Source organism: Phascolarctos cinereus, unplaced genomic scaffold (genome assembly GCF_003287225.1).
Source record: "Phascolarctos cinereus isolate Bilbo 61053 unplaced genomic scaffold, phaCin_HiC Scaffold_9;HRSCAF=440, whole genome shotgun sequence".
Classification (NCBI taxonomy): Eukaryota; Metazoa; Chordata; class Mammalia; order Diprotodontia; family Phascolarctidae; genus Phascolarctos; species Phascolarctos cinereus.
Window position 1 is genome coordinate 21,792,945 of NW_027556402.1, and position 12,067 is coordinate 21,805,011.

The window sequence follows — 12,067 nt, forward strand, 5'->3', positions numbered from 1 at the left end:
TAAGTTGCCTGTGGGGGAAAAATACAGGGAAATGGTTTGAGCAAAGGTTAGGCAATGACTTCATTATTTCAATAATGAAGTAATGGACATGGCACTGGTTGTGTTCAGGAGAGAAGTGGATAAAGCAATCTGAAGAGCAATCAGGGATGAGACTGAAAAAGGAGAGCATTGAAGGCCTGACTTAGGAATCTAGAGATTCTCTCTCTTTGTGCTGTCAAGTGCCATAATGCTTTAGGAAGGTTAGATTGTCAGCAATGTACAGGATAGATTGGATTGAGGCACTGGAGTGAAGAGATAGGAGCCTAAACTAGAGTGATAGAATGTACAAGAATAAATGATTTCAAAGATTTTACTTTAAAAAGAATAAAGAAATTATAGGGACTTGTTGAATATGGGAGATACAGAGGCAGGAGTCATTGATAACACCAGGGTTTCAAACTTTGATGAAAGCAGAGTATAATCTCCTTGAGGGCACGGATAGTTTTGCTTTTGTTTTTGTATCCCCAGCACCTAGCACAGTACCTTGCATCTCAGGCACTAAATGAATGTTTGCATGTGTTTTTAGCTGGGTTGACAGGGGCATGCATGGTGGCAGAGGAAAAATGAGAAATATAGAAATATGGCTGACAACTAGCTAAGTTTGGGGAGGAGCTAGTTTGGGGGGATGAGAATTATTTGTCCTAATACATGTTAATTTCAAGGTGATGGGAGACATTTGTGTGGAATGTCCAATAGGAGAACAGAGTTTGAATGGAACTCAGGGCTGATGATGATAGTTATCAACATAGTGATGGCTAAAGTTACAAGAGTATATGGATTCTTCAAAAGAGAAAAAGGTGAAAAGAAAAAAAATGGACAGAACCTAGGAAAATACTGTCCCTCATGCCTGGAATCCATTCCTTGCCTCCTGGTTGCCTTCAAGGCTCAGCTGCAATCCCAGCTTCTGAGAAGTCTTTCCCATTTCTTCTTTCTTTACAAAATGTATTTGGTTTATTCCGAACTTAAGAAATAAAGCAAGCATTTCCATAACAAAGTAGGATAGAAAAACAAAGGATTGTACTCAAAATTGCAAATCCATTATATATAATTTGCTACTCCTTTCAAATATACAACAAAGTTATCTTGTGATTTTCTTTTTTTTTCTTTCCTTCCCACCCCCAACTTTGAGATGGCTACCATTAGACACAAATCTGTACGTGCATATACACATATACATATATACACACACACACACACACACACTCACACACACACACACACACTCACACACACACACACACACACACACACACACAACACACACACACATATATATATATATATATACACAGATATACATGTACACATATATCAGTTCTTTTTCTGGATTCAAACAGCATCTTCCTTCACAGGATCTTTGAGGTTAATTTGGATATTTATTAAATAGTCAGAATGACTTGGTTGCTCAGAGTTATTCTTACTGTATACAATGCCTGGCACATAGTAAGTGCTTAATAATTACTTGCTGATTATTTGATTGATGCACCTACTGTGAAACAAGTGAAGAAACAAAATTTATATGATATGGTTTCTGCTCACAGGAAATTTACAGAATAGAAAATGACTGGGCACCAACATAACTACAATACACAACAAATCACTTGATAATAATAGCATCTGTGTTAGCTAATTTCCTACAGAATTTTTGAGAGTTGGAAGATATCTTGAATGCCACTTAATACAATTCATAGACCCAAGGATTCTCTACTATAATGGGCCAACAAATAAGTCCTTGCAACAGCTCTCTTCAAACCATCTAGGCATGGAAAGGGCCTTAGGCATGGTGGCATGATGACCTTGGTTCAGATCCCACCTTAGACACTTACTAGCTTTATGACCCTGGCTAAGTTATTTAAACTGTGGGTGACTCAGTCTCCTTATCTGTAAAGTAAGGGGGTTTCACTTGATGACTTGGAGGATTCATTTTAGCTCTAAATCTGATGCAACAGATCACAGTCTCCTCCTCCCCTTCTATTTCAGCAGACAACCTTTGCCACCTCCACTGCTGCCTGGGTACTTTGAAGACCACTGTTGTAAGGACTTATTGGTCTGTTACAGTTGGTAATCCTTTTGCCTGTGAGTTGTACTAGATGTATCTGAGGTATCTTCCCAATCTGGAGGAGAAGGGAAGGGGAAAGATGAAGTTTTAAACTTGGAATTTGGCACATTTTGACCCTCCTGTCTCTCCACATATTTTTTTCTACTGAATTTGTATTAAAAAAAAAAGAATATTATAAGAAGGTAACTGGGTGGTACAAATGGATAGAGTTACTGTATTTAATATATAAATTATAATATAAATATATAAATTGTTAACATGGTGAATAATAACAAAAAGATACAACTAATCATTTTAGCTGTGAGAAACATCATCATCAGTGACTTCTATTACTTTAACTTTTTTTTTTTGGTGAGGCAATTGGGGTTAAGTGACTTGCCCAGGGTCACACAGCTAGTGAGTTTTATGTGTCTGAGGCCACATTTGAATTGAGGTCCTCCTGACTCCAAGGCCAGAGCTCTATCCACTGAGCCACCTAACTGCCCCTATTACTTTAGCTCTTGACCTTCACTTTTGAAAAATGGTCTCACCATTCGGCTTCTCCAAATAAACAGCAGCTAAATTTTCTCAAGAATCCTCTTCATATTTATTCAGAACATAAAGGTTAAACTCAGTCTTATTTAAGGAATACATCCTTTCTCTCTGTCTTCTCACAGTTTTTAGGCAGGATAGAAAAAGTCTTTTCATAGATGAGTTAAAACTCCATCTTCTCACAGATTCTTCATAGATCGAAGTTAAAATTCATACTCCCCACTTCTTACTTCTTAAGAAATGAAAGATAAACTCTGAACAGTTTTAAACATTCCGAAGTCCTCTCAAAAAGATGGTAACAGTTTCTATGGTCTCTGTGGGAGAGGCTAATGAAAATGGTGTTACATAAGGATATATAAAATAGATACAAAGTAACCTTGGGGTAGGGCAGCTCCACGGCCATGATGGATAGAGCACTGAGCCAGAAGTCAGGAAGACTCATCACTGTGAATTAAAATTTGGCCTCAGACATTTATTAGCTGTGTGACCCTGGGCAAGTCACTTAACTCTGCCTCAGTTTCTTCATCTGTAAAATGAGCTGGAGAAGGAAATGGCCAACCACTCTAGGGTCTTTTCCAATACACCAAAAGGGATCACAAAGAGTCAGACACAGCTGAAATATGACTGAACTTAGGAGGAAAAACAAAAGCCTGGTTAATTGTGTGACATTTAAGCTGAGTCTCAAAGGAAAGAAATCGAAGATTCCTAGAGTTGGAAGGTGGGAGGAAGTACATTCCAAGTATGGGGGACAGCCTGGGTGAAGCAGAGGATGAAGTTCTCTGTGTCATGGCTGGACCATCAAAAGTGTAGGGGACTAATGTGTAATAAGGTAAAAAGGGAGAGTAGGGACATATGAATTACCAGGATTTGGTATGGACCTCCATTTCTGGTGTTTCAGAAGGTTTTCATACCCCACTGGAAGACAGCACTCCTCTCCATTGACTATAAATTCTACGTTTCTAGGTCAGTGCTAAGAAGAGCAAACTGATCTTGTATCATTTTCTTATTGATACTATTTACAATTAATTGCTTTTTGTCCTATAACTGCTTAAGTCGTGGTTCTCTGCTTGTGAACTTGGTTCATAATTCAGGTGGTCTGTAACAGCTGTAGTTTCAAAATCCAGCTCTCCTCATCACTGATCTACTCTTGCCTCAAGGAATTGAACTAAGCTTGGGGGCTGTATGTGAAGGCAAGGGGATTGGGCCTAGTATCTTAATACTATCAAGCTATCCTACAAGGATGTCTGTTTGCTGTCCAAAACATCTGTCCATTATCTCTACACTTCCAGCTGTACTTGTATGATGAGCATTTCTTAGACTTACAAGAAATAAAGGAAGTCATTGCTAGCCCCTGTTGCCAAACTTCCAACTAATCATTCCCTGCACCTCAGCTCTATGAGGAGTAAAGTTGCCCTCAATCCTACAATGTCACCCACCTTGTTATGTTCTTTGTTCTGTGCTCCCCAAAACCTATACAAGGGGAGCCGTCTTTTTGCATAGATGGCCTAAATGGATGCAATCCATTCACCCATTTATTGACAGGCAGCATGCCCCTGTTAATAAACATCATCTTGCTTCGAACAGTATATTGCACACAGTAGGTGCTGAATACGTACTTGCTGTTTGTTGACTATAATAAAGAGTCACTGACCACCATCTCTGAGGGATCACTGACATGTTTCCTCATAATTGCTAGAACTATGGAGATTCCTTAATCTATGGAACATGAAATACTTTTGCAGATGAGTTAGGTCCGTCTCCTGGGGAAAAGTTTCACATTTGCTATAGAACAGAATTGTCAAATAAGCATCCGTAAGCTATCTCCACCCACCCCCCAATACTCCCAGAGTGCAGCCAGAACCAGCTTAAAATGTAATTGGGAAATATTTAATAAAATAAATAAAAACACCCCAGAATATGGGTGACGTCAGCATGTGGCTTTCCAAGTAAGTGCGCCTCCAGCAGGAATCCTCACGTGTGGTTTACTGTTGCTTAGTTATTTCAATTGTATCTGATTCTGCTTTATCCCATCTGGGGTTTTCTCAGCAAAGATACGAAACGGTTTGCCATTTTGCAGATGAGGAAACTGAGGCAAGGGACTTGCCCAGGGCTACACAGCTACTCAGTGTCTGAGGCCAGATTTGAACGCAGGTCTTCTTGACTCCAGGCCCGGCATTCTATCCACCAAGCTACCTAGTTGCCCCAACTATAGGTGGCTCAGTGGCTACATTTCTATTTGAGTTTGACAACACTGCTGTAGAATACCTTGGGTTCAGAATCTTTGCTCCCTCTCTTTCTCCTACTTCACTTTCTTCTGCTCAGCAACCTTTTGACCTTTGCTTTGAATCTTCTCCATTCTCTCAAAAGCATTTTTTCCTTCTGCCTTTCTTTTAGATTTTTTAAAAAATTATAGCCTTTAAACTCTTCATTCTTTCTAAAGAGACAGAGCAGAGAGAGACTTTCTTCAAGCTCTTTCACCTTCTCTTCAAACAGGACAATAGCTTGTGTGCAGTATGGTTTGTCTCTGACTTCTGTGAATATAACCAGCACAATTAGGCTTCTATTGTATCTGTTCCTCTTAAGCAACACACAGGCATGAATTCCATCTTTCTAAGTCTCAGTAATACGAATGAGTTAGGATTAATGTTTCAGTTCCTTATTTTAAAAATTTCAAGTTCATTTTATTGTGAGACTTGTCAGAAAGTAATTATGTCATCTTGGAGTTTCTGATAAGGGAGGAAAAGAATTTTGAGCCAAGTCAGACCCTAAAAAAATAAACCTGACCTCAAAGACAGCACTTAGTAGACTAGGACACTGTAAATAAAGAAAATGTTTTGTTCAAAAAGAGCAGAGCTGATAGAAAGCTGGAAAACACTGTATGTATATCAAGACACAAACTTCTGTAGAAATCCATTCACTTGAGGGGAAAGCATGATGGGGATTTAAACATGTCTAGAGGAAAGATGTATGATTCCATTGATTGAGATTCTAAAAGGACCAAGACTCAAAAAAAAAAAAAGAAAAAAAAAGAACTTGACTGTGTATAATCTTTTTTGTTTTGTTTTTGTTTTTTTGGTGAGGCAATCAGGGCTAAGTAACTTGCCCATGGTCACACAGTTAATCAAGTGTCTGAGGCCAGATTTGAAGTCAGGTCCTCCTGACTCCAAGGCCAATGCTGTAGCCACTGGACCATCTAGGTGCCCCACAACTGTATATAATCTTGAACAATCCTAGTGAGAAAGGAAATAGGATGAGGTAGAAACTTAAGGAAACCATCATGCCTAAACATACTATTCTCGAAGGTTGAATTTTAAAAGAACATACACTGCTGTTCTTCCAGTGATGTTACATGGTTGTAAAGTAGAGAAAACCCAGGTCTCTAATGATATTACAGGTCATCCAAAAGGCAATGAAGAAACATATGGCGGGCATGAATAGATTTCAGCATATTGCCAATTAAGAAATATATAACTGAGATATAAAAGATATTATCAAATGAATGTATGACCCGTAGGTAAGTCATTTCAGTGTGTTGAGAAAAAAAAACTTGAAGATATGACTGTAAATAGAATGTCAGTAATCTTTGAGAAAACCTGGAAAAAGTAAGAGGTAGCAGAAAGCCAGAAATTGGTAAATGTCCTGATTTTCCAAAAAAGAGAAAGGGAATGTTATGGAAATTACAAACTTGCTAGTACAATCAGACCCTGACAAAAATTCCAGAATAGATTTTTTTTGTTTTATTGATTTTTTTAATGCTATAATTTCCCAATGTCACTCCCCAATAAAGCCTGGGAAATTAGTTAAGATAGTTATGTAAAATATTACATCACTTTGGCCACACCTATAGTCTTGAAGAAATTATTAATTAGGTGATTTCTGAGCATTTAGAAAAGAAATAGATGATCAATGAGAGGTGGAAGGGGTTCACTAAGAATAAATCATAACAAACTAATCTCATTTCTTTTTTTTAAATAGAGTTACTAGACTGATACATTAAGGAATATCATGATGAATGAATGAATTAATATGTATTTATTCATCACCTACTGTGTGCAAATCGTTGTGCTAAGTACTGGGGATACAAAGAGAAAAGCAAATCAGTCCGGCTTTCAAAAAGTTCACATTCACAAAGGAGGAGACAATACACATAGGAGTTTTCAGCTACAAGTCAGATGTAAAGGTCCACGGTCCTTAAAGTGCAACAGAAATGTGGATGGCATTGCCTCTCTTAAAATGTCATTTTCATTGATAAAACCATATCTGTTTCTAATGTCAATCCATTTGACAGTGTTAAGATATTTGGTCATAAGAACTTTCTTCTCTGGGTTTTTAGTAACCAGGAAGTTGCTGAGGAGGTAGAAGTTTCATTTCTCCTGTGAATGATGGTCAGGGACGAGCCAAGATGGCAGAGAAAAAGCAGAGACTCTTCTGAGCTCGCTCTCAAAGCCCTCTAAACAACTTTAAATAATGCCTCAACATAAATTCTGGAGCAGTAGAACCCATAAAACAATGGAATGAAACAATTTTCCAGCTCAAGACAACTTAGAAGGTTGGCACAAAACGTCTGTTGCACTGTGGAAAGGGTGGAGCTCAGTTCAGCACAGGCTATGCCAATGCAGATGGCCCCCAGCTACCCAGCAGTGTGCCTTTTGGGCAAATGAATCATCAGGGGCAGTGACTGCTTCCAGAGCTTTCAGCCCACTGACTCCAAGGAGGTTGAACAACTGGTCAGGAGATTATGGAGGTCCTTTTGCCAGCACCAGGGGCAGGACTCTGTTACATGGCCCATATTTGGATCTGAGTTGCAGTACTAGATTTCAGTCCAAGGGTGAGGAGGGGCACTAACACATTAGAGCTTGTGAAAGCAGGAGAGCAGGGACCCTGCTCACAGTTCCAGGGCAGAAAAGAGTGATTGTGATTACTCACAGAGCAGAGCACAGACCAGAAGAGTAGTAAACACACCTCTCCCTAGATCACACCACGTTGGAAGAACTAAAAACTTACAGATCCCCAGAATTATCCCTGAAAACAGCTGCAGGAAAAACCTGAAGCTTAGGACAATGCCACCTCTACTCCAGAAGTAGAGCCCCACTTTAGCATACAGTTAAAAGTCAAGAACTAGGCTGGGAAATAAGCAAACAGAAGAAAAAGATGCTGACTATAGAAAGTTACTATGGTGACAGGGAAGAACAAAATGCAAATTCAAAAGAAGACAACAAAGTCAAAACTGCTACATCTAAAGCCTCAGAGAAAAATATGAATTGGTCTCAAACCATGGAAGAGCTCAAAAAGGATTTTAAAAATCAAGTAAGAGATGTAGAGGAAAAATTGGGAAGAGAAATCAGAGTGATGCAAGAAAATCATGAGAAAAAAGAATCAACAGCTTGGTAAAGGAGGCACAAAAAAAATACTAAAAACAAAAAACACCTTAAAAAACAGAATAGGCCAAATGGTTTTTTTAAAAAAGGCACAAAAATCCATTGAAGAGAAGAATGCCTTGTAAAGCGGAACTGGCAAAATTGAAAAAGAAATACAAAAATTCACTGAAGAAAAAAAACTCCGTGTTGTGAACTGATCTAACCATTCTTTTTTTTTTTTTTTTGGCAATTGGGGTTAAGAGACTTGCCCAGGGTCACACAGCTAGTAAGTGGCAAGTGTTTGATCTGAGGCCAGATTTGAACTCAGGTTCTCCTGATTTCAGGGCCGGTGCTCTATCCACTGTGCCACCTAGCTGCCCCTGATCTAACCATTCTGGAAAGCAATTTGGGACTATGCCCAAAGGGCTTATAAAACTCTGCATACTCTTTGACTCATCAATACCACTTTTAGGTCTGTATCCCAAAGAGATCATAAAAATGGGAAAAGGACCCACATGGACAAAAATAATTATAGCAACTCTTTTTTGTGGTGGCAAAGAATTGGAAATTGAGGGAATACCCATTAATTGGAGAACGGCTGAACAAGTTATGAATGTAACAGAATACTATTGTGCTATAAGAAATGATTAGCAGGTGGACTTCAGAAAAACCTAGAAAGTCTTACACGAACTGATGTTGAGTGAAGTGAGCAGAACCAGCAGAACATTGTACACAGTAACAGCAACATTGTGTGATGACCAGCTTTGGTAGACTTAATTCTTCTCAGCAATACCAAGGTCTAAGATAATTCCAAAAGACTCATGATGGAAAATGTTATCCATATCCAGAGAAAGAACTATGGAGTCTCAATGCAGATTGAAGCATACTATTTTCTTTTCTTTCCTTTTTTGTTACTTCTTTCTTGCGGTTTTTCCCTTTGGTTCTAATTCTTCCTTACATGATTAATGTGGAAATATGTTTAATGTGATTGTACACATATAGCCTAAATCAGATTGCATGCCATCATTTTGAGGGTGGAGTACAGAGAGGGGGAGAAAGTTTAGAGCTCAAAATATTATAGAAGTGAATGTTGAAAACTAAAAACAAATAAAGAAATAAAATTAATTTAAAAAAAAGAAAGAAAGAAAAGAAAAGAACTCTTTAAAAAGTAGAACTGGCCAATTGGAAAAGGAGGTACAAAAGCTCACTGAAGAAAATAATTCCTTAAAAATTAGAATTGAGCAAGTGGAAGCTGATGACTTTGTGTGAGACATCAAGAAGCAATAAAACAAAACCAAAATGATGAAAAAATAGAAGAAAAGTGAAACATCTTATTGGAAAAACAATTGTGGATGATGGTTTTCACTAACAGGAGGCAGAGGTTTCATTTCCAAGTGGATGGTAGCCAAATATACTAAAATCAGGAGAGTTGTGGGGGGATGACAAGAGAGGGGTGCTGCTATTCCCAAGGTTGTTGGGCTTATCTCTCCATTGGCATCAGCTGATCAGCCTTTAGCATATTGTGGCACGTAGGTGGATGCCTTTTTCCACAGTAGCTTTTCCCTTTGGGATCACTTGGGAAGGGAAGTAGAAGCAGGGGCAGTCATGGGGAGGGGGCTGCCCTCCTTGTGGATCTTGGCATCAGGCCCTAGGCTGTATCCAGAAGGATCTAGAGGAGGTGTTGACAACATATGCTGACTTCTTTCTCTTCCTCAGGGTGCCTTGCTGTTTCAGTTAGCTCAGCTTACCTGCCTCATCAATAGATACTGTAATTTTAGCAAGGTATTTCACAAAATCTTAAAAACATGGAATCAAGTCTACTATTAACCATTGCTTTGCTACTGCACCCTAAGGACTATGGGACTATTCTATTTCTCTTGAAATGGAAACTTTGCATTTATATTGTTTCCCTCACCTAGATGGTGAGCTTCTGGGCAGCTAGGTGGCACAGTGGCTACAGCACCAGCCCTTGAGTCAAGAGGACCTGAGTTCAAATCCTGCCTCAGACATTTGACACTTAACTAGCTGCCTAGCCCAAAATGAAAAAAAGAATAAGAATGTGAGCTCCCTAAGAGTAAATACCAGCTTGCTTTATCACTTATAGTCCCTATGCTTAGCAAAGTGCTTTGTATATAATGAGGATTTAATATAATATTTCATTTATTCATTCATTCAATTTGCTTCATGATTTTGGGCAAGCCTTAACTTTTTTTTTTTTGCTAGGCAATGGGGTTAAGTGACTTGCCCAGGGTCACACAGCTAGTAAGTGTTATGTGTCTGAGGCTAGATTTCAACTCAGGTCCTCCTGAATCCAGGGCTGGTACTGTATCCACTACACCACCTGGCTGCCCCCAGTCCTTAACCTTTTGGGGATCAACTTTCTTTACCTATAAAATGATGATGATTTCTAAGGTCTTTTCCACCTCTAACACTGGATGACTCTATATCAGAGTCTTCTTAAGTTCTTAAGAATCTTCTAAGTTGGGGCAGCTAGGTGTCTCAATGGATAGAGCACTTCTATATAAGAACTTCTAAGTTCTTAAGATTTTATGGATCAGACATCTAGAAATGAAGGGACCTCAAAGGCCATTTAACCCTGCTTAATCCTGCTTTAACCCTTCTTAATCTTTTTCTCTGTGTGTGTGTGTGTGTGTGTGTGTGTGTGTGTGTGTGATGGGTCCCTTAGCCAATCTAGTGAGACCTATGGACCCTTTCTCAGAATAGTGGTTTTAAATAATGGAAAGAAATGCTAAATTTCAGTTAGAGGTTTGTGAAAATAAACATGTCATTTTTTTTGCCCATCCAAGTTCATGGACTCCAGGTTAAAAACTGCTCTATGTATCCTTGGAGACAAAATGGAGAAATAAGGCCTGGTTAACAGTAAATGTACATGAATTTAGAGTTGATTTAAAAAGTATAACTGAAGAATGTTGATCAATGTATTGATTTTACCCCAGAGGGAGTTCTATAGTGGCATGTCACAAGGTCCTGTCTTTGTCCAGTATTGTTCAACATTTTTATCAATGATATAAAAACATAGAAAATATATTCTTATCAAATTTTCAGATGATTTAAAGCTATACGGCATAGCTAATCCACTGGACCAGAGAATCAAGATTCCAAATTGTCTCAGCAAGATGGACTTGTAGACAGAAATTAACATCTAGGTTTTTAAAAAGTCAGTTATGTAAGTAGAAGATGAGAGATTTGCTTGACAGTAGTTCAAGCAAAAAAACCCCGAGGGTTTTAAACTGTCTATAAATTCACCATTAGCCAGCATGGAGATGTGGCTTTCAAAAGAATATATCTTTAGTTTGATTTACTGAAAGTATTTCAGGAGGAGGCAGCTAGTTGGCACAGTGGATAGAGGACCCACCCTGAAGTCAGGTGGACCTGAGTTCAAATGAAGCTTCTGAAACTAGTTGTGTGACCCTGGGTAAGTCACTTAACCCTGATTGCCTCCAAAAGAAAAAAAGTAAAACAAAAATAAATTAAGGGGGGGGGGAGAAAGTATTGGGTCCAGATTAAGGGGGCAGTCCCAATGTACTATGAATGAGCTGGTCAGACCAAGCCTGTAGTTTCATTTCACACCTAGATACATTTTATGGTAGACATTAACAAAAGATAGAGCATCCAGCAGGTGACCAGGATGATGAGAGATACAGAAACTTTGTCATGTGTTCACGGATTGAGGAAAATGGAGATGTTTAGCTTGAGGCAGAAAAGATTTGGGTGGATAGGATACAAACCTTCAAAGATTTCAAGGGTTGTTGTATGGAAGTTAGAATGGACTAATTTTCTCCAAAAAGGAAGAACTAGAGACTAATGTGTAGGGGTTACGGGGAGACAGATTTCAGTTTAACAAAAGACCTCTGAATAATTAGAATTGTCCAGAAATAAAAAACCTGTTTGTAGTAGTAATTAGTAAGCTTCCTGTTACAGGAAGTATTCAAGCAGCAGCTAGATGCCCATGATAATAGCTGTGAGCATTAAGGTTTGAAAAGCACTTTACATATGTGTGTGTGTGTGTGTGTGTGTATACACACATATGCATATGTAGAAGTATGTGTATACATACACT